Here is a 23,115-nt window from a genome sequence, read left to right as displayed (position 1 = left end):
TTACTTTTGAAATTAACGCAGTATCCACTGTATTTCTTGATCTGGTCCTTACAGCAGACACAGACTCTAATATCATCACTACCATGCACTTTAAGTCTGTGTCTGTCAACAGTTATGTTCATGCGTCCAGCAATCACCACAAACAATGGCTTGACAATGTCCCTCTGGGCCAGTTTCACAGGTTACGTAGAAACTGTACCAGAGATATAGATTTTGCCAGCCAGTCCAAACAACTTGGTGAAAAATTTATATCCAAAGGCTATGATCCGGATCTGGTCTCCGACTCTCTCAGCAAAACCAGTTCTATGAAGAGGTCAGTTTTATTGAATAAATCAAAAATCAAATCTGACAGGTGGGTACGTTTAAGTTATGATGCTCCGATTGAACATATGAAACCCGGACCATCTTCAGTCAGGTTTATAACCACATTCAATCAGTCATTCAGATCTATCAATGCAATTTTGAGAAATCACTGGAGTATCCTCAGGTGTGATCCCCATTTGAGATCCACTCTACCAAAGAAAGCTGCCATAGTCTACAGGAAGGCTAGAAATATTAAGAGTCTTGTGGCTCCCACCAAACTGAGGTCAGTAAGCACATCCAAAGCCCCGGTACGTTTGGGATCTTGGGCAATCATCCATGTGGACGTAGCCGGTGTATCACCTGCAGACATCTTCTTAAAAAATCTCAGTTCTGTTCTGCCAGCAGAGGAACAACACATTCCATTACCACCTCCATCAATTGTCTCAGTACATATATTGTATATTTGATACAGTGTGGATGCGGTTAACAATATGTAGGCCGCACCACTAGGTAACTTGGTACTCGCTTCCTAGAGCACAGCAGAAATGTGATCAAAGGTTTAAATTCCCATAGCGTCTCACGACACTTTAAATTATACCATGGTCAGGATCCTAAATCCATGACTATCATGGGACTTGAGTCCATTTCTCCTTGTGCTCTGGGGGGTGACCAATTCAAGACCCTCTGCAGGCGAGAAACATTCTGGATCCACCAGTTGGGCACCTTGACCCCTGGTGGATTAAATGAATGCTTGGATGTCAGTACATTGGTCTAGTCCTTCCCGGGGGCATCCCTCCTTGCTCAACTGCCTCCTCTGTATCCTCCGCCATCTTTTTGTCTGGATCTCACCTAGATCCATCCTTGTCCTTTCAGTAATGGTCATCCATCTAAATATCAATTCTAGTTATATATCATTTATATACATATATATATACGTTTCATTTCATATAAATTATACATTTGGGTTCCTTGAAATCATTTGTCCTATACAGTGGTTTATAGAATTATCCTTCTCATACTATTTGAAATTATAATGAATATATACAACTTGTTCACGTTAGGGCCCGCATCATTAACATTATTCATAAATTTAATTATTTAATGACAATAAATAATATGAATATAACAATTTCATTCAACTATAATAATTACAAAGGACCCTAAGGTTTATAAACATTAATTTACAACAACCACATTTAAATTCCAGATCATATATTGTGTCTGTATGGGAGACAATCTCTATATAGATTTTATGTTTATATTACCCATTTCCTTTACAAATATGTGTGTGTTTTTTCCTCGATCTATATAATTATAGCAACCATGTGCATATACATTCAATATTCTATAGGGATTTTAATGTAGATTGTATCTATTGAAGTTTACAGGCATCAAGCCTTACTTAATAGAGAAATATATTTTCAATTTCATTCTGGGCATGTTCTATGATACAAATGGTATTCTAGGAGAATTTTGTTGTTTGCTCTACTATGTCCAATATCAATTGGTACTAATTAACTTTCGGATAATATTTGGTATTACATATCTAATTCCATATTTAGTATTATATATGGTTAGCTTCAAGATTTTTATGATATGTGGGTATCGTTTGAAAACTTTATATTTCTGTATTGTGTTTACTGTTATGTTTACTGAGTATTGAATCCATGATATAATTAACTTTGCATGCTTCTTAGAGTGTAGACAGATTATATCAGTTCCTATAGCACTAATATGTGTGTGTCTCTCTCAATCTAATATCTTCAAGTACCATCTGAAGCCACTCAGGCTTCAATTACCTTTACGATCATAATCATCTGTTTGTAGGGAGCATTATCTAACTATTAGGGTATATATACGTGGACATTCTACTCTGCCCCACTACCCTTTGAAAAAGTCACCCGTGTGTGACGAAACGCGTCAGGGAGCGTCATCACGTAGACGCACGGACATTACGTCATCACGGAGCGCAGCAGGAAACTCACTCGAGCGCCGGACACCACAGAGACTTGCAAGCAAGGCTGCTTTCCTTTGGGATCTTTGGAATTCGTCTCCTAATCATCCAACTGCCCAGGAAATCTTGCCAACAGTGTGGTTTATGCAATCTCGGGACCGAGGGTCTTCCACAGCACCAGTTGAAGTTACCGGATGGTGGTGATTATAATCACAATATGCTTTTATAACTTGTACCCTTGTGAGTGCATTTTTTTACCCCCCCTTCCCCCTCCCCTCAATAAATTTACGGTTTTACACTATGGGGCGTGCACTCTCTCCTCTCTCTTTTCTATATATAGCCAAAAAACCAAACCTAACAAAAAAATCTACTCGCCACCTAGCCCCGCCCCCAAACCCGCCCCTAGTCCCGCCCCAGCCTCGCTTTAAAATAAAATATATAAATAAAATACATTTAATAAATTCCTAGTCAGAACAACATTCATTTTTGACATAAATGTATTTATTGTATTACATTATACTACAATACATTCTGGTTACGTGTGTGTGTAAATGTCGGATCTAGAAATAAAAGCCAGGTGTGAATGACTAGTTTCCTGAACCCCTTAACCAGTGTCTGGACATCCCCGCTTCACAATATCTAAAGCAGCTATCCCACCTGGGATCTTACCTGATCCGCAGTCCCTCAATGTCCAGGTACAGTACCTCATTCACCCAATGTTATACATTGGAGGGGAGGTGTTCCTTACCTCTCTTCTGTGTTATGGGGGGTTCCGATGTCTTCCGTGTGAAGCTTGATTCAGATCTGGAAGAAAGCAGTATAGGTTATTTCGGTGTAGTATAGGGCAGAGAAAGGAATATTGTATCTAAAGGCGCCTATTATCAATAAAAAGGATATATGAAAAACCAAGCCTGTTGGACGATCAGGAAATGGCTCCAATAGATGAGGATGTGCTTAAAATAAGAGAAAAGCACAATACATAGCGTAATACTGTATGGTTAAAGACTAACAACATACAAAACAAACCACATATATTACAAATAACAATCAGCTGAGAGATCAAGAGGTGAAAACATTATAATATAAAACATTTAATAAAACATATAATAATTTATCATATAATAAAACATGGAACATACGGAAAAAAAAAAATGATTCGGACAATGAAGTTAGGTCAGGTAGACACACTGCAACAATGGTGAAGATAGTTGAAATGCCCACTCACCAGATGGATGATATAGGCAAGCGGTGGATAAATTTGAGAGTATCCCCTCTCTATAGTAAAGCTGCCTCTGCTCTGGAACTTCTCCAAATGTGGGGGATGCACACACCGGACGGCGTGTGAGCTGGTAGCCCCGCTCGATACACCAGGGAGATCATGCAGTTACTTCCGGATCAGCTACGGCAGATTCGTTTGGCACTTCAATGTGTAATACAGCTTACAAACGCTGATTCGCCAACAATGTCGCGGAGGGGCATAGGGATAACTATCAACCAGTGAAACAGTTGTGTCTCCTTTTCCGCCCTACGCATTTCGAAAGCAGGCTGCTTTCTTCTTCAGGGGTTATATTGAATGTGTCCTCGAGTGTCCATTAAATAGAGAAACCATTAATTGGTAAATTTTCGCCTGCGGTTTCCCGCACATGCGCATATGGACAATCTAAGCAGTCAATGGTCGCGCTGTGGTATAATGCCCATGCGCATTGATTTGTCCATAGCAGTAGTGTTCGTGCTGCAAGCATTGATAGTCTCAGCTGATACAATAATACAAAACATACATAACTAATCTAAAACAACTTGATATACAGGAATAGTAAGAAAGTGATATTAGTGCTTGGATACCTTATTGGTTTGTCTATTATTACAAAATAAAAGTGCTTGAATCAAATGTGTATTGTTCATATAAAAAGTGCGTGATAGAACATAATATAATGTGTGAGTTTCTATAGCATTGTAATATGTGTATTGTGCATAAAAATATGCTACAAATAAAGTGTTGTCATAATATATAAACGTAATATACCATATTATATTGTGAACTTGTGAATTTGTGATTGGTACTTATAAATACCTGTCTTTTTTTATAAAGCTAATCGAGTGTGTGCTTATTTGAGTATCATAATTGTGTGAATACTTAATATTGTGAATTATGATAATGTGCATATAACATGTGATGACCATACAGTAAATAACAGTAAATAATATCATTGATTTTAGATTATATTTAACATAATACTTTAAACAATGTATCAGTTTTAATTACCCAAAATTGCAAAAAATTGCCAAAAGTTACCAAAACTTGTAGGAGGACAATATTTAGCTAAATAACAATATAAATACAGTACAAACTCGACTATATGAATGCAGTGCAGGATTAACCAACCAAAAATAGCTTTAAGTCAAAATCTACGTTGAGGCCTAATGGGGAAAGTGTGCGTAATTCATAGATCCAAAAGGATTCTCTCCTCCCCAATAGACTCACTACGTTACCTCCTCTCCAATTTGGAGTAATGATTTAAATTGCAATACACTTTAATCCTGTAGGATTTTGTCCGTGCACTTGAAGAAAATGATTTGATACATTGTGTGTTGTTAGACATTTTTTGATATTATATATATGTTTATATAGGCGTATTTTAACTGATCTTGTGGTCATGCCCACATACTGCAGACCACAGGGACATTCAAGCAAGTAAATTACATATGAGCTGTTGCAAGTAATACGTTGTTTAATATTGTAATTTTTTAAAGTGTTATTTGATACAAATGTTGATTTTTTTGTGCTATATTTGCAAGCTGTACATCTATTGCAAGGAAAATATCCCCCACATGGAATGATCTTGCGATGAATTGGTTGCAGCGATGGGCAGCTTGGAGCTAAACTTTGTCCTATATTTGGTGCTTGTGTGAATATGATCTGTGGATGTTCTGGCAATATGCCCTTTAATTCCTTATCTTTTTTTAGGATCGGCCAATATTTTTTAAAGATTTTGCGTATATTGGGTGCCATTTGGTTAAACTAGGTTATGAATGCCAAATTAGAAGTATTGTTGATTTTTTTCTTTTTGTATTTCAAAAGATTGGATCTGTCCATCGCTGCAACTTCAGTTATTACGTTATCTAAATCCCGTGGGGGATACTTCCTTTCTATGAATTTGTTTTTGAGATCTTCAGCTTGGATGTTAAACGTCTCTACCTTTGAACTATTTCTTTTCAGTCTAATAAATTGACCTTTTGGTATGTTCTTAACCCATGATGGGTTATGGTGACTATGTGCATGTAAATAGTTGTTTGATTGAACAGGTTTAAAATATGTACTCGTATGTATACAGTTGTCTTTAACTGATATAACTAAATCTAGATATTCGGTTGAGGTGTTACAAACTACAAATGTAAATTTGAGTTAAGATATATAGGGTAAATAAGTGATCCAGAGTGTGAGAGTGTGGGGGAGAGAGAGAGTGTGGGGGAGAGGGAGAGAGAGAGTGTAGGGGACAGGGAGAGGGAGAGAGTGTGGGGGAGAGGGAGAGAGTGTGGGGGGGAGGGAGAGAGAGAGTGTGGGGGGAGGGAGAGAGAGAGAGTGTGGGGGGAGAGAGTGCGGGGGAGAGTGTGGGGGGAGAGAGAGAGAGTGTGGGTGAGAGAGAGTGTGGGTGAGAGAGAGTGTGGGGGAGAGGGAGTTTGGGGGAGAGGGAGAGAGAGTGGGGGGGAGGGAGAGAGAGTGTGGGGGGAGGGAGAGAGAGAGTGTGTGGGGGGGGGAGAGAGAGTGTGGGGGGGAGAGAGAGAGTGTGGGGGGGAGAGAGAGAGTGTGGGGGGGGAGAGAGAGTGTGGGGGGGAGAGACACATAGGGGGTGACACACAGAGGGTGGGGGAGACACAGAGAGAGAGAGAGGGTGGGTGACTGGCTGGCTGGGTGGGTGACTGGCTGGGTGACTGGCTGGCTGGGTGACTTGCTGGCTGGCTGGGTGACTGCCTGGCAGGGTGACTGGCTGGGTGACTGACTGGCTGGATGACTGACTGGCTGGCTGGGGGAGGGGTGACTGACTGACTGGCTGGTGGGGGGGGTGACTGACTGGCTGGGGGGGTAACTGACTTGCTGGGGGGGGTGACTGACTGACTGGCTGGGGTTTTTATTTAACAGTGTATGTGGCTGGGAGCACCACCACTTTGGCACCTCCCGTCCGGCGGGCCCCCCTTCCTCGCGCCCCCCCCCCCCAAAAGACCCTCTTTATATTTTTAATTATAACCTGACTTTTTATTTTTTTATTCCTTGGGATTAAAAAAAAAAGGGGGGGGGAGTCACCCCCCGCCCTCTTATCCTAATAAATTATTGGAGCATGGAGGGGCTAAAATCCCAACTGAGAAAGGCTGGGCAGGCCGGCATTCCCCCCCCATCCCCCACCATACCTCACTCGGGCGTAGTGGAAGCTTTGGGGAGGTGGCAGGGTGGTTGGAAAGCACGTGGCGAGGTGAAAGCACGTGGCGCCCCAAGGGACAGTCAGTCCCGCCGTAGCCGCCACTGCCCTGCTTCCCTCGCCGGCATGTCCCGCACGGCATGAAGCTAGTGGTCGGGCGGGCAGACCGGCATCCCCCCCCACACCTCATGCGCCGTCATGAAGATAGCTGCATACACATGCATACACAAAAACACACCCATGCATACACACACACACACACACACACACATATGCACACGCACGCACGCACGCGCGCGCACACACACACACACACACACACACACACACACACACACACACACACACACACACACACACACACACACACCCATGTATACACTAACACACACACACACACCCATGCATACACACACAAACACACACCCATGCATACACACACACACACACACACACACACACACACACACACACACGCATACACACACCCATACATACACACACACACACACACACACACAACCATGCATACACACACACCCATGCATACACACACACACCCATGCATACACATACACGACAGGGGGAAGAAGAGGAAAGGCAACAGGACCGAGCACCACCACTGCCCCGCTCGCCACACCCCCCCCCCTCTCTGTGACCATCTCCTGCCCCGCGCGGGGATCGGCGGGAAGCCAAGTTAAGCGGGGACAGGGAGAGAAAGGGGAACACCTGTTTCATGGCTGTCTCTTCAACTAAGACTCTACAAACACTGCTTCCAGTTAGACATTTGATGAGCTGATTCTAAGTTAAGTCTTGGAATACATCACCCCATCTACACACACAAACACCCATGCATACACACACACACACACACACACACACACACACACACACACACACACACACACACACACACACACACACACACACACACACACACACACACACACACACACACACACACACATACACACACCCATGCATACACACACACACACATGCATACACACACATGTATACACACACACACATGCATACACACACACACACACACCCATGCATACACACACACACACACACACACACACACACACACACACACACACACACACACACACACACACACACACACACACACACACACACACACACACACACACACCCATGCATACACACCCACCCATGCATACACACAAACACACCCATGCATACACACACACACACACACATGCATACACACACACACACACACACACACATATGCACACGCACGCACGCGCACACACACACACACACACACACACACACACACACACACACCCATGCATACACTAACACACACACACACACACCCATGCATACACACACACACACACACACACACACAAACACCCATGCATACACACACACACACACACACACACACACACACACACACACACACACACACACACACACACACACACACACACACACACACACACACACGCATACACACACCCATACATACACACACACACACACACACAACCATGCATACACACACACCCATGCATACACACACACACCCATGCATACACATACACGACAGGGGGAAGAAGAGGAAAGGCAGCAGGACCGAGCACCACCACTGCCCCGCTCGCCACACCCCCCCCCCCCTCTCTGTGACCATCTCCTGCCCCGCGCGGGGATCGGCGGGAAGCCAAGTTAAGCGGGGACAGGGAGAGAAAGGGGAACACCTGTTTCATGGCTGTCTCTTCAACTAAGACTCTACAAACACTGCTTCCAGTTAGACATTTGATGAGCTGATTCTAAGTTAAGTCTTGGAATACATCACCCCATCTATGGGACAGGAAAGGATCCAGGATCCAGGCTCTCCCGAGTAAGCATATGCATTAAAGATCTTGGTCGTAGGTGGAGGGTTTTTCCTGAAGCTACCTGTTATCTTTATCTATTTGTTTGCTGCGGTGCCTTTAGCGCACTCTCTATCCTGTGCTGTTGTGTTCTGTACATTTGTCGGCAGTCTCTCACGGCCATCCTGATCATCTTGTTGGTCTGTACTTCCGATATCTTGGTTGAACTCCGCCACTGTCTTGGCGGAATGCCCTGTTCTTTCAGGAAGCCCTCTGCCTACTCAGGGTATCACATGGATAGTTGACAGCCATTTTTTTCAACCACTAGGTGAAAGGGGAAACCCCAACGGTATTTAAATCCTCTTTCCTGCAATAAGGAGGTAACCAGGCAAAGCTCTCTTCTTCTAGTAATGATAACTCTGGACAAGTCACTGAAAATTTGCAGATTTGTGTTTTCAAAGAGAATTGATTCTCTGGATCTGAAGGCGGCTAGAAGACTCTCTTTAGTGCATCTTGACGATTCTACTGCACCGACACACTTTATTCGAGCAAATACCAAGTATGTACCTGGCAGATACCTGGAATGCGCCGCTCCTCACCTCTGACAAGCCCCGTTGCATTTGCCTTCCCAGCCTGGGTTCATGCCTGGCTGATGGGCGGCTGATCTGTTAAATGATAATGATTAGGATTTAATAGGCTGCAATGCTTCGCGTGTCTACCAGATGGCATAAATTCATGAATTGTAATGCAGTATATATATATGTACTGTGCAGTATTGCAGCCAGCGGGAATAAAATGCTTCAATCCCTGCTTGGAAAATAACTCAATGCACTCGGGCAGAAAACAGTCACAAACCTCAATACACCCGGGTATACCCGAATTCGAGGAACTAGCCGAGCTCGAATAAAGTGTGTCGCCAGTGTATCTCTGGATTAGTTTGGATCTGATAATCTTGGGCCCAGTGATCTGTGAGCTCTGTCCATCAAAAGGAGGGCTCGTCCAAGCTAGGCTCCAAATGGAGAAATACAGCAACCTCTTTAAATAGCCCTGTAGTTTCTCTGGGGTGATTTATTCAGGGGCATGTCTAACCCGCAGATTTTGTCTCCTCTCCCTATTTTCTATTTCCTCCATATTATCTTTCAGTGTCCTTAGTTCCTCGGTTAATCTTAGGACCTCATCATCAGTACGTGCCTGTAGTTGCAGGGATTCCTCCATTTTCTGTTCCAAGGCTGAAGTCCTCCCAAACAACTCTGTTATTTCAGATTTGAATTCTTCCACAGCTTTAGAGAACTCAGCCTGTGCAGTCCCTTTAATGTCTCAATAGATCAGCTGCAGGTCTATCAGGGTAATTGGTCTGCTGGTGCATTCCTCATCATCCATTCTCTCCTCTGCCCCCTCACTCTGTCCATGGCATGGAGTGTCACCATCATGCGCAGCCTCAGGCTCCATGCTGCTGAGTAGCTGCCCCTGAGTGAAGAACTTGGATACCACTTGAGAGGAGGCTTTTTTTAACCTTTGGCTGGCATCCCTTGCTGATCCTTTGCCTTCTGGTATACTTTTAATTTATTTGTTAGACGGATCTGGCTAATTATAATCCGAAGTATGCGAAGGATCCACGGAGCCGCTCTAGCAGACATCCTCTCCCATTGGCATCACGTGAGTGCCCCCCTAAGACTGCTTTATCTTCACAATTTTATTTTATCTTCATCACCATCACGTATTGACTTTTTTTAACCTTACTGTATCACCATCATCTATATGACTTTTTTTTAATACATATGATTTTAAAATTTATTATATATCCTATTCCTCCTGTATTTAAAGTTTTATTTCCAATCAGTCATTTGTTTTACTCTATGAACACTTTCTTTCCTTTTGTTTGCTTATCTTAACTAGGTGATTTTCCCCTCCCTGGGTATTTGCTGTCAAGGTGTAGCAGCACCAGATCTAGTTTTCAGTGCTTCCTTTCTAACGTGATGAATGTTTGCAGCAGGTGTACACAATACATGCCTCTTATTCTCAGGCAAAGCGTGTCCTTTCATTTGTTACTCTAGTCCTATGTGTAGCTGGTGCAGCATGTCTGGTGCGCGTTTACTGGCCCAGCCAATGACCAACCAGTCCCATCTTCCCACCTTCTATGGGTAACCTGTGTTTCTAAATTGTAGAGCAGCCAGAATGATTGTTAATGTGAGAATATGCCCAATATAGCATATGCCTATTAGTTAAAGCATTGTTATCCCCCCTTTTCCCCCTGTTTTGTTTGTCCTTTCTACCTATCCTATAAGACCTGTCCCTGTCTGAGTCCCATCTAGCAGTTTTATTTATCTACAGTAATTTGACAGGAGTCCTCTCTCTGCAGCTGATGTTGTTGTTTCTATTCTAAATAAGTGACTACAGAAGTGCACTAGGTGTATGTTACCTGCTTGCAGGCATTCATTAAAAACTATCGAGAACTGAGACCTTGAAAGCGGGGTCAGGTCCCTATCCACTAGAGAAGCCTCTTCCCCCCCCCCCCCCATCTGGCCTTGCTTGGGCGTATTTCTTTATTAGCCTAACTTGACAAATCTTGTTTCCTTTGAGCCTGCGCAAAGTTGCTAATGCTCTTTTACCAAGCTGGATTTGTGTAGCTTGCAAAGCGCTGAATCCCAATTTAAGATCCCAGTTTTAGGACAAGCTCTGACCAGTGGCAGTTCTTGGATGCTGAAACTAGTTCACTATTTCTGAAGGTACCCCAAAAAATGCTATGGCAAAGACAACTTTAAATAGGTGGGCTCTCTCCTATCAGCTGGCCTACTCTGCCTTCTGCCCCAGTCTACTTATAACCTCCGTACCACAAAATCGTTTGTACGATTTAGAACCCTGCAGCTTTATGAAACCTGCTACTGTATGAGTATCAGAATGATGCCCACTTTTGCCTCTTTCTGCACTAGAACTTTCTGGGTGCTGGTGCTAAAGTCCCTTCCACCAGATCCTCTGATCTGTGAGTCCTATCTCCCAATGAGCTTTTTACCTGTATTTTGGTGCTGCTTTCCTGAAGCTTTTCCATTTGAATTGCGACAAAGCATCCCTGATGCTGATGCTTCCTGGGCACATACTTGGCCTTAAAGTTCATGTTGTTACATACATATGTAATATGATTGGACCCCGGCCCAAGTGCGACTGTGATCACAGCCAAGTGCAGTGCAGAGGGAATTTCACATAAGGATTAACACAGAGGGTGTCCTGCTACTGAATTTGACTCCTGCTGCATTCATCCTGCTGGGCCTTCACCAGTCGGGACGAGCTGCGCAGAGAGAATAGAGAGAAGTCCCTCTCTCTGTGTCTCCCTGCACAGCTCTTACATGTGATTGCGATTTTTAAAAAAAAATGTAGTACATAGTATGTGTCAAAGCAGGGGGTCTCTGGAGCTGAACCACATTCAGTTCAGGTTTGGGGACCCATTGCTCCTGAGATACAGGCCCCGGTATCTCCCGCGCCATGGCCCACGTGACCAAGACATTTAAACTTGCAGGAGATACCGGCACCCGATACTGGGGCCTGTACCTCAGGAAGCAGGTGGTCCCCGGACCTGAAACTAATGCGGTTTAGCTCCAGACACCCCCTGTTTGAATTCCATGTGTGACGGAGCGGCCTTGTTGGTATGGTCAGAAAAGAGCCTACACACCACTTTCTTGCAATTAAAAGTCCTTTATTTCCTTACCAGGGAAGCAGGTTGTAGTTGCACAGAGAATAAAGCAATGGAAGTAAATGGCATAAGTCTGCAGCAAACACAGTAGACCTTAGTCCCAGATACACAAAACGGAGTTCAGGCTCTCCCCTCAGCTAGGCTCTCTGCAACATGTTACCTCACAGGTGGAGAGCAAAATGACAGCCTGGAAGAAATCTGCTGTCTGCCCTTTAAACCTACCTTTCCAATCAACTAGTAGACTTACCAGCTAGGGCATGGTTCTTTTGGTCTGCTAAAGTGAGAGAATCTTTTTAGCCTCTTGTATACTCCCTCACACCAGGTAATAAAATTAAAAGCAGAGTTTCATTACCTTAGTGGCTAACCGCTAAGGTAATAAAGTGGTTAAAAAGCAGTACCCTGTTTGTTGGTGGTAGAGTATATACAGTGTATTGCAACACTAGCCATCTAAGGAGCCTACTTTGTGTGGGAGAGGTTGCTGATAAGAAAAATTACTATGGCCTAAATCAACTGAAATCCATTTAGCCACTTAACATAACTTCCTGATAAAGCTAATGCCCTGTCCCCTAAAGTAATTAACATAATGTTAACTTACATTAATGTTATGTTAAGAGCATATTGTTAATATTAATGACTGTTGGTGAAATGATTATCCATATTAGCTGTTGCCAGAGGCATACCCTATCCACTAAACTATGTTAATACAGTATTAATGCAGGGGAATTACGTTATTGTAAATAAGTCAGAGCTAAACTTGGTGTTAGCTTTGACATTATCAAGTGAATACTTAAAATAGTAGATAAGAGTTCATTCATAATATACAGGGCTCGAAAAATGCACGCGCGAGTACATTTTACCTGCTCACTAATGCTACTGGTGGCGGGGTTATATAATTACATAGTAGAGGAGGTAGAAAAAAGACGTACGTCCATCAAGTTCAACCTATGCTAAATTTGACAACAGATACTTTATCCTATATCTATACTTACTTATTGATCCAGAGGAAGGCAAACAAAAAACCCCAGCCATATCATCCAATGATATCTCATAAGGAGAAAAATAAATTACTTCCCGACTCCAAGAATTAGCAATCGGATTAATCCCTGGATCAACATCCTTCCCAGTTATACTTATTTAGTACAAATTTATTGTATCTGCCATCACAGTCTCCATGGGTAATGAATTCCACATTTTAATTGCCCTTACTGTAAAGAACCCTTTCCTTGGTTTCTGGTGAAATCTCCTTTCCTCCAACTGTAAGGGATGATCTTGAGTCCTTCATTTGAAAGCTCCTTGTACTGTCCCCGAATATATTTGTATATAGTAATCATATCCCCTCTTAGATGCCTCTTTTCTAATGTAATTAAATCTAATTTACTAACCTCTCCTCATAAGTTAGAATGTCCATCCCCTTTATTAATTTGGTGGCTCTTCTCTGCACTCTCTCTAGTTCCAGAATGTATTTTCTAAGGAGTGGGGCCCAAAATTGTACTCCATATTCAAGGTATAGTCTTACTAATGCTTTGTAAAGGGGCATAATTATGTTTACTTCCATTCCATCCATTGCCCGTTTTACTAACTTGGCGCTTGGTTGATTCTGAATATTCGGGCAGCAGTGACCACCATTTCTACCATGTTTTGCTACGCTATTGACCGGTTGGAGCACGCACGGTGATCAGATTGTATGTGGGGGCCCTTCATCAACTTTCAGCGACAACAGGCGGACACGGGCAGCCTATCGTGAATACCAGCCAGCTGATACATGGTGTGGGACACAGGGTGCGGTAAGGGAAGCTGAGGACATTGTGAGTATCCCATGGCATTGTAATGTCTTGTTATTTGGATTCCTAAAGCTTATTAACCCCCCACCCTGGCTGAGTCCATTTTCAACACACCGAAGACACGTTACTTATTTACTTAATTCCCCCCACACGCTGACGCAACCGAAAGAATCAGAGACATTTTGCTTTATAACATCTTTTTATTACATATTGCTATTGACAGAGCATCGGTTTTTTTGAGGTCTGTTCCTCATTTTTCCCATCTGCTAGACAGTAGTACAGTACTACTTTTCCCATTTTTCCCATCTGCTCCAGTAGTATACTACTACTGTAAGTGTATAGACAGTAAAAACATGGACACACAAAAATGTATATTTAAAGAATAAACATTTTTATTTGGACAGGATAATAAAGGGAAAAATAATAATAGAACAATACAACGTCGCTTCTTCTTCAAAATCTTGTCTTTTCCGTCTTCGCAATGGTTGGTGCTTTTTGGACATCTGGGCCTTAAAGAAGGAGACGCTGTTCATTATTATCAATTACACCGTACATTATGGTTTAAAAATGACTGCATCTTCTCTCAAGTTTTCAGCATGATCTACTGTACGCCAAGAGTCGCTGATTATTTGTAATTGGCTAATCACACAGGACTTATTCAACCAGTGTGTATTAGTGCTGCTTTAGTATACTAAGTGTCAGACTTTCAAGTTAGGTAATCAGATGCACACTCACATCCAAGTATAAGTATTGGAAAGACAAAACAAAAACCACAATATTGCAACAGAGTATGTAAATGAGGACATTTTTTCTAGTCAATATTCTTACTCACATTTAATATGAGCAGTTAAAGCTTTGTGGTTCTGCGGACATGGGTGGTGTTTTGGACCTTGGTACCTTTGAGTGATTGCCCATTCTGGATTGAGTCCTTGGACCTAGGGAGTAGCAGTGGATGGCCGCTGTGTGGTTCCTCCTACTGAACAGGGATTGTTGGACTTTCGCTCACTGTATGACCCAGAATTGTCCCTATGCCCAGAACCTGCCTATGTTTTTAAGGGCTACTATTTTATATAAAATAAAAATTATAAAGCAACCTGCACTATTATTGTGTCCTCTCTTCCATATTTGGGGTATCTCCTCGTGGGATTTGCCACCTGAGTTGGTTACTCCTCAACAACCACAGCTCATATTAAATATGAGTAGGAATATATAGAATATTGACGAGGAAACATTTCCTCATTTACATACTCTGTTGCACTATTGTGGTGTTTGTTTTGTCTTTCCAATACATATACCTGAATGTGATTGCGCACCCGATTACCTGCCTCGAATGTCTCTATGGATCACAGGAGCTGCACCCATTACAGTACAGTAATGCTGTTTTCTCTTATCTATCTAAAGTATCTTTGAAAATAGTATTTGCGCTTGATCTTTGGGGGTGGGGAGAAGACAAAGCATGCATGACTTCAGCTACAGAACTTTACATTAGGACTAAAGGTTTACATTAGGTTTTGGGGGTTTGGTGGAAAGGGACTTAGCATGCATGAATTGGAGCACTCTGTCATACCTGACAGTATTGCCGGGAGAGGTTCCTGCACCAAGTAGGGGTTTTTCCTGTGCATTTTCTTTACCCAGCTCCAGACATGCAAAATAGAAAATAAGCATTAAACAATTAAATAATTTTAAACAATCAATTGTCTTTTTTTTTAAGATTGAAACATTGGCAGGCATCTATATTTTTAAATAAATGAATAACTAGTAGTGGTCAAAAAGGTCGGAGGACTTAACGGGAAGAGCCCTTGCATGCCTCAAAAGGGCGTTGATGCTGTCTCACAAGTTGACTGTTAAAATTAAAATAGCGATTCACTTTTTCCATAATTGTTCTCCTTAAATTTGCAGGAAGACCCATCTTGTGTTTATTGCTTTCATAATTTACATTTTTGGTCCACTCACTGTACATCTCAAAACTGACATGGTTTTTAAAGATGAACTGGGCATATTTCTGAGGTAGACAACCACATCCAATCTTGTATTTCTCACAAACGATCGGGTGCAATTCTCTTAGCATGATGTCTAGGACCAGTACAATCCTGGATGAAGCACTACAGGAAGGGGGAAAAGTCCAAGTTTATTGTACTGTACTGTGTGCATAATAACAGTCAATGGTTTGTCCTAATCCCCCCCCCCTCCTCTCAATAACAAAAGAAATCCAGGCTCGATTACGCCGAGTGATGTGACTCGGCTAAACCCCATGGCAGGGGAGGTGTGGAGATCAAGTATTTTACTGTAGAATGCCTTTTTCCTTGGCTTTGGGGGGGGGGTGAGAAGGTGGGGAAAGGTGCAATGAAGTTAAGCTGTCTTTGGCTAAAGCTGTGATGAGGTCGCAGCAGGATTACAGTAGACTGAAATCATTTGAACTGATTTAAATGTAATAAAAGTTAAAACTCCCTTGAGAACACATTTCTGTGTGTGTGATATTTCCATAAACAGTATGAAAAGCAGACCAGACCTACTCAAATTTGAAGGTTTTGGATATTATTCCGCCTCTTTAAAAAGTGTATGTCACCTCCTAAAGAAATAAAAGTAAGTGATTTTATAAATGTAAAAATTGATCAAATATTTAAAAGATGCATCATATTATGTTTTCTTAAAATCACTATTTTTTTAAGCCCTTGTCAAGAAATTAAATTTAAAAAAAATATGCCTTTTTTTTCTCACTTGCAATTAACATTAGCAGTGAAGTCATTCTTGAGAAATCACAATGCAGGACATCACCCCTGCACATGCGTGTAAAAAAATCAAAGACATTTCTCAGTCAAGAAAAGCATAATGCAGGACTTTATTTATTTATTTAGTTAATAATATTTATTTTTGGGGTTTCTGATTCGAATTAATTACACATGCAAAGTCTAATTACTGTGTATAGCAAAATGCAACATCATTGATAAAAGAAAACAGTAACATACAGTAGTGTTTTCCATTAACCAGGAAGTGGAATACTGTAAAAGCAAAAAAACATATTTATGTGAAATTTGAGTACAGGCTATGATATGTGCAGTAATTGAATCGATCACATACTGTACAGTACTACAGTGCATACTGTTGTGTGTTGTCAAAAATATTACTCTCTTTGACAAAGCGCTTCAGCGTGAAATGCTTTAGAGGATCCGCCAGGACTCTACCATCATGTTTAACTAATAAATACTTTTTCCATGGTCACATAATCCATCTTTTCCTTTATTTGGCTGTGCACCAGTCTGTTTCCACCTCGTGGATACCTCCTGTCAAAAATATTAGCGTGGCAAAGTTTTAAAAGCGTGAAGCTAGTATTACTGACGGACTGTATAAAAGTAATAAAGGCAACGTTTAAAAAAAGTGAAATTAAAGTTCCATTGAACTTCATCCTTATCGTTGCTGCTCGATTTCGAAATTTTTCTGTAAAAAAATTATGTTATTATTTCCTGTACTGCGCATACGTCAACTTGCGCTATATGGTGCATGTATACAAGCATACTGTACCCTACTGTAGTGTCATTTGGAATAAAGGCTTCTACTGTATAGTGTAACACTGTATATTATATTTACCTTAATTATAAACTTTGCCAACCGGGTGGAGATGAGCCAATGTCAGAGGTGTATTGTGCGTAGAAGATGGAGTCACTTATGTCGCCTACGTTATAGTTGACAGGTGACTGCAGGTAGTCAGATGGGGCCAGGTAGCAATGATTGTAATGAGGCGGGGTCAGGTGGCAATGATTGTAATCAGGCGTGTTCACTAGGTTTTCAGTGACGCTCGGCCAGCTATTGTAATCGTATTGGCAAGCTGGGGTGTATTGTGCATAGAAGCTGGGGTCACTCATGTCGTCTGCATTATAGTTGATAAAAGGAACAAAGGGCACCACAGATTTAGAATATCCAAACTCATTTATTGAGCCAACACAACGTTTCGACCGTACAGGTCTTTATCAAGTGACATAGTGGCATAGACATAATCCCTTCAAACAACATATAAATAGTGCTCCAAACCCCATAATGCAACATGTTCATTCAGTGATGATGGTGTTCATGTGCTGAACCAGTCCACCCTTCCAATGAAATGTCCATATTCTTAATAGCTTATCTCTAACAGATGTATTGAGACACTCCTGTGTGTCATGGGATCTTCTGCATTCTCCCCACTTCCTGGTTAATCGGCGGCGTCCATCTTGATGATGTCATCCATCCGGGTCATCTGCTTGTTTAGAACACTCCCCACATCCGGGTTCCTCGGCGACGTCCATCTTTAATGACGTTATCCATCTTTGGAAATATACGGTTCCTCCGTTCCTGGAACACAATCCTCGCGCTATGCGTTTCATATTCCGCTCATGCGCAGTCCATTTAGTCCTCGATTTCCTTCAACCTGCTTCCCTTTGGACCGCATGAGGCGCAGACTGCGTGTCACTATCTGCGCAGGCTTTGTTGATCCGGCCGCAGTAGGAGGGATGATCTAATCTTCAATCTTCTTCTGTGGTGGTCCCGCGAAGTGTCCTCGTCTCCTTATATTCAATGGGTGGGGGTGGGGAGGGAGAGAATGTGTTGTCTTCATCATCATAGATCCTTAATGAGTATAAAAAGAAAGAAAAAAGGTGGAATACATCAGCACAGCACTGTGAACTTCTTGCAAAATATATCTTCCTACAGTGCAAAATGAATTATAACAAAAAGTGATTAAAAGAAAGGTTTGTCTTTGTCATATTTATAATTCACAACTCTTTGAGGTATACTGACCTTACAGTTTTTATCCAATACAGCAAGCAGTGGCAGCAACCTATAGCTAGTGGGAAAGAAACGATATTTATCTTTCCTCTATGAAGCACCCTAATGACAAAAAGTCATTCAGTCCATTGGGATAAACAGTGTCTAATGTATGAATCCAGAAGGATTCACACTGTAGTTGTAGAACATCCTTGTGTAGACCTGCCCTGGCTTTTTTAACATGCTCAATAGCATTAGTTTTAATGAAGATATTGGGTGACTGAAATCACTACAATGTCTGATAAGAGCAGTATCTTCTGCATGATGGTTCATTTTGCTTTTATGTTCGATAAATCTTGTTGTGAGCATACGATTGCTCTTACCGATATAACATAATCCACATGGACATTTAATCATGTACACTATATTTGTGGTTGTGCAGGAAAAAAGAAATCGAACTTTATTCTCATGGCAACACATTAACAGAGTACTATAAACAGAAACTCATACCCAGGGGGTTTCATATAAAAAACCGCCTCACAATTGGAAGTGACAGTAATGTTTTTTGTGATAATTGGTGCAAAATTTTAAACAAAGCATCACTTGATTTAATATTGTTGGTAATAGAAGAAGTGGGTAAGCAACTCACAACTGTGAGGCATGACATTCTAAAGATAGAAATTACTATTGAGCAGACACATCAAAATGATATTACCGTGCAATCATTAGATGAGCTTAAAACCAGGTTACAAAAATTTAAGAAAATAGTGACAGATTATAAAGATAACACTGTCTACTTCTGGAGAAAAGCTGAGAAACGTTCAAAAAACCAAACACGAGCAAAAACAACAGCTAAAAAACCTACAGGCTTCACAAGTGATTCTGACACTGCCTCATCAGCAGAAGGTGCAATAACCCAAACCCCAGGGAGGTCTTTTTTAGACAAGGAAAGAGGGCAGACATCAAGGGCAAAAGACGCAAAACAAGGAGGGGGCGCAGGCGCGCAACGAACACCTCCAGTTCTTCGACCACGACCAACATGAGTAAGCATAATTTAATTATCAACTTGTCTTCTCATGAACTAACAGAAATGGATATCTGTGTATTATCCAAAGGTTCCTCATTTGTCCCTACAACAAGACCTGATTCCTTTGAATTAGAGGTTGAACTGTTCAAAATGGAAAGAAATTTAAATTTGAATTCTTTCTTATGATGTAAATCCACAGATCAGCATGACCAGCAGTGGCAGTAACAAGAACAGGTAAACCCTAATCAATGCAAATTAAAATCAAGGTTTATTGCACATTTCAAAAATACAGGTGTTAATGTATTTATGCGCCTTATTAAAAATGATGTGAAGCAATACTTTAAAAAGCATTATTACACAAACTTCAATCTGACACTTGCACAAAAGGAGGCTCTGAAAAAACTCAGGGAGAATAATAACATTATCTTTAAAAGAGCAGATAAGGGAGGAACACTTGTAGTGCAGGATTATATTGTGTACAAAACAGAGGCCCTGAGGCAATTGGAGAATGAAGAGTGCTACATTAAGCTTGACCAAGATCCAACACTAAGGTATCAAACTGAAATTAAGGGTATACTCCAACTAGGGTTAAACAATTTATGGATAAATGAAGAAATAGTACATTTTCTTACTATGAAAAACCCGAGACGTCCAGTTCTTTATTTATTGCCTAAGATCCACAAAAGTTTGCAGAAACTCCCAGGGAGGCCCATTATATCAGCTACATGTTCCATCAATCAACCTTTAGCAGTTTATGTGGATACCTTTTTGCAGCTTCTGGTCATCAAGAGTAAATCTTACATTCAAGACACATTTGATTTCCTAAAAAAGATATGCACAGTGCCTCTGGGTGAAAAAAACATAATTATGGTGACGATGGATGTAACAAATTTGTACACTATAATCCCTCACGATAGTGGTTTAGATGTCATCAGACAAAACCTTACTAATTCACATAAATTAAATCCACTTGTGGATTATATTATGCTCCTCCTACATTTTGTTCTATATAAGAATTATTTTAAGTACGAACAGACCATTTATTTACAGACAGCAGGGATGGCGATGGGCAGCAATGTAGCCCCATCCTACACTAATCTATATATGACTGATTTTGAGGAGAGTATCATCTATTCTTCAGAGCGCTACAATAAGATGTTATTTTATTGTAGATACATTGACGATTTGCTATTTCTTTGGGAAGGTACAGAGGATGATCTTACCAAATTTTTTGATTATTTTGATGGGCTGAATACAACTGTAAGATTTACTAAAAATTGGAGCACAAAACAGATCTCGTATCTACAGTAGATGTGCTCCTTATATATGAAAATGGAGAACTGCATAGGGATCTCTATAGGAAGCCCACAGATAGGAACAGTAGCTTCCACCCAGAACGCCTGAAACAAATGCTACCATTCTCTCAAAAAATCAGAGCTACACGAATAGTAGACAGGCCAATTAAATTGGACGGTACTCTAAAAGAGATTGAGGAGAGATTTGTGGAAAGGGGACACAATATGTCTGAATCATTACAGCTTTTAATAAGTCTCCACAATTACCATCAAAAAGTGATCGTCTTATATTTGTTAGTAAATTTACAACCGCCAGTGGTTTTATTAAAAAAATACTCCAGAAATACTGGAAAATACTATAGACTGATGACACTCTAAAGCATGCCTGAACAACCTACGGCCCACGGGCCGCATGCGGCCCGCCTGGCCTCTCTTACCGGCCCGCGATGAGTCGGGCCGGGCGCCAGTTAATTAAATAAATAAAAAACATTTAAAAAAAAGTTTAAAAAAAGGTGGTGATTCATCCCCTACCCCCTCCCTCTCCCCCCTCCCCCCTCCCTCCCTGCCCCCGGGTTTTGCGGTGCACAGGGGGCAGCAGCAGCCTGAGGAGGATGCGGCAGCCATGAGTATTTTTTTTTCAATAGCAGGATGCCAGGGGGTGGGTTGGAGGTCAGAGCATGCCGGGGGAGGGGCTTAGTACCGGGGAGAGGGGGGAGGGGGGGAAGGAGAGAGAGGAGAGAGAGATAGGAGAGAGAGACACACTGGTGCAGGGGTGAAAAACAGGCTGGTGCAGGGGTGGGGGTGAAAAACGGGCTGGTGCAGTGCAGGGGTGGGGGTGAAAAACAGGCTGGTGCAGTGCAGGGGTGGGGATGAAAAACGGGCTGGTGCAGTGAAGGGGTGGGGGGGGGGGGTGGGTGTGAAAAACGGGCTGGTGCAGTGCATTGTGAAAAACGGGCTGGTGGGGGGGTGGGGGTGTAAAACGGGTTGCTGGGGGGGGCAAATGGAGTGGTGTGGTGGGGGGAGAAGGGGTGGGGGAGAGAGGAGGCAGAAAGGAGAGAGGAGGCAGAAGGGAGAGGGGGCAGAAGGGAGAGGGGGCAGAAGGGAGAGAGGGGGGCAGAAGTGAGAGAGGGGGGAGAAGGGGTGGGGGGAGAGGGAGAGGGGGTTGAGAGAGGAGGCAGAAGGGAGAGAGGGGGGGAAGAAGGGAGAGAGGGGGGGCAAAAGGGAGAGAGGGGGGCAGAAGGGAAAGAGAGGGGGTAGAAGGGAGAGAGGGGGCAGAAGGGAGAGAGGGGGCAGAAGGGAGAGGGAGAGGGTGGGAGAAGGGAGAGGGCGGGGGGAGGAATGAGGCGGGGAGGGGTGAGGTATGAGGAGGGTTAGATGTAATGATTTTTTTTCTGTATCACAATAAGAAAACAGTTAAGTAAAAGTTGCGCGCTAAAAGATATGTTTTTTGTGGTAGGTGCACTATGGGTTCGGGGGGGGGAGGGCCCTGCTCCTTTCATTTGTCCCGGGCCCCATGATTTCTGTTGGCGGCCCTGTGGGTGATGTGAGGTGCAGGGGGGAGAGGGTAATGGGTGATGTGAGGTGCAGGGGGGAGGGTGATAGGTGATGGGAGGTGCAGAGGGGGTGATTTGAGGTGCATGGGGGGTGATTTGAGGTGCAAGGGGGTGATTGGAGGTGCAGGGGGTGAGAGTGATGTGAGGTGCAGGGGGGAGAGTGGTGTGAGGTGCAGGGGGGTGGGATGTGTGTGGTGTGCAGGGGGTTATTGTGTGTTTGATGTGGAGGGGGAGTATTATGTGTGTGGGTGAGGGGGAGAGATGGGGGTATGAGAGATAGATGGGGAGTATCGCAAAGATTGATAGTGAGGGGTTCTGGGGGAGATATATGAGGATGATGATGATGATGAGAGGTGCAGGAGGAGAGATGATGAGGTGCAAGGGATGATGATGATGATGATGATTTTACCTGTGCGGCCCAATTTTTTTTTCCTTGGAGCAGTTCGGCCCTTCTCACTTTACGAGTTGTGCAGGCCTGCTCTAAAGGATGTCTGTAAAGATTTCCCACGTTTTGC

This window comes from Ascaphus truei, chromosome 16, assembly GCF_040206685.1.
Source record: "Ascaphus truei isolate aAscTru1 chromosome 16, aAscTru1.hap1, whole genome shotgun sequence".
Lineage (NCBI taxonomy): Eukaryota > Metazoa > Chordata > Amphibia > Anura > Ascaphidae > Ascaphus > Ascaphus truei.
Note: the sequence above shows the minus strand (reverse complement) of the source record.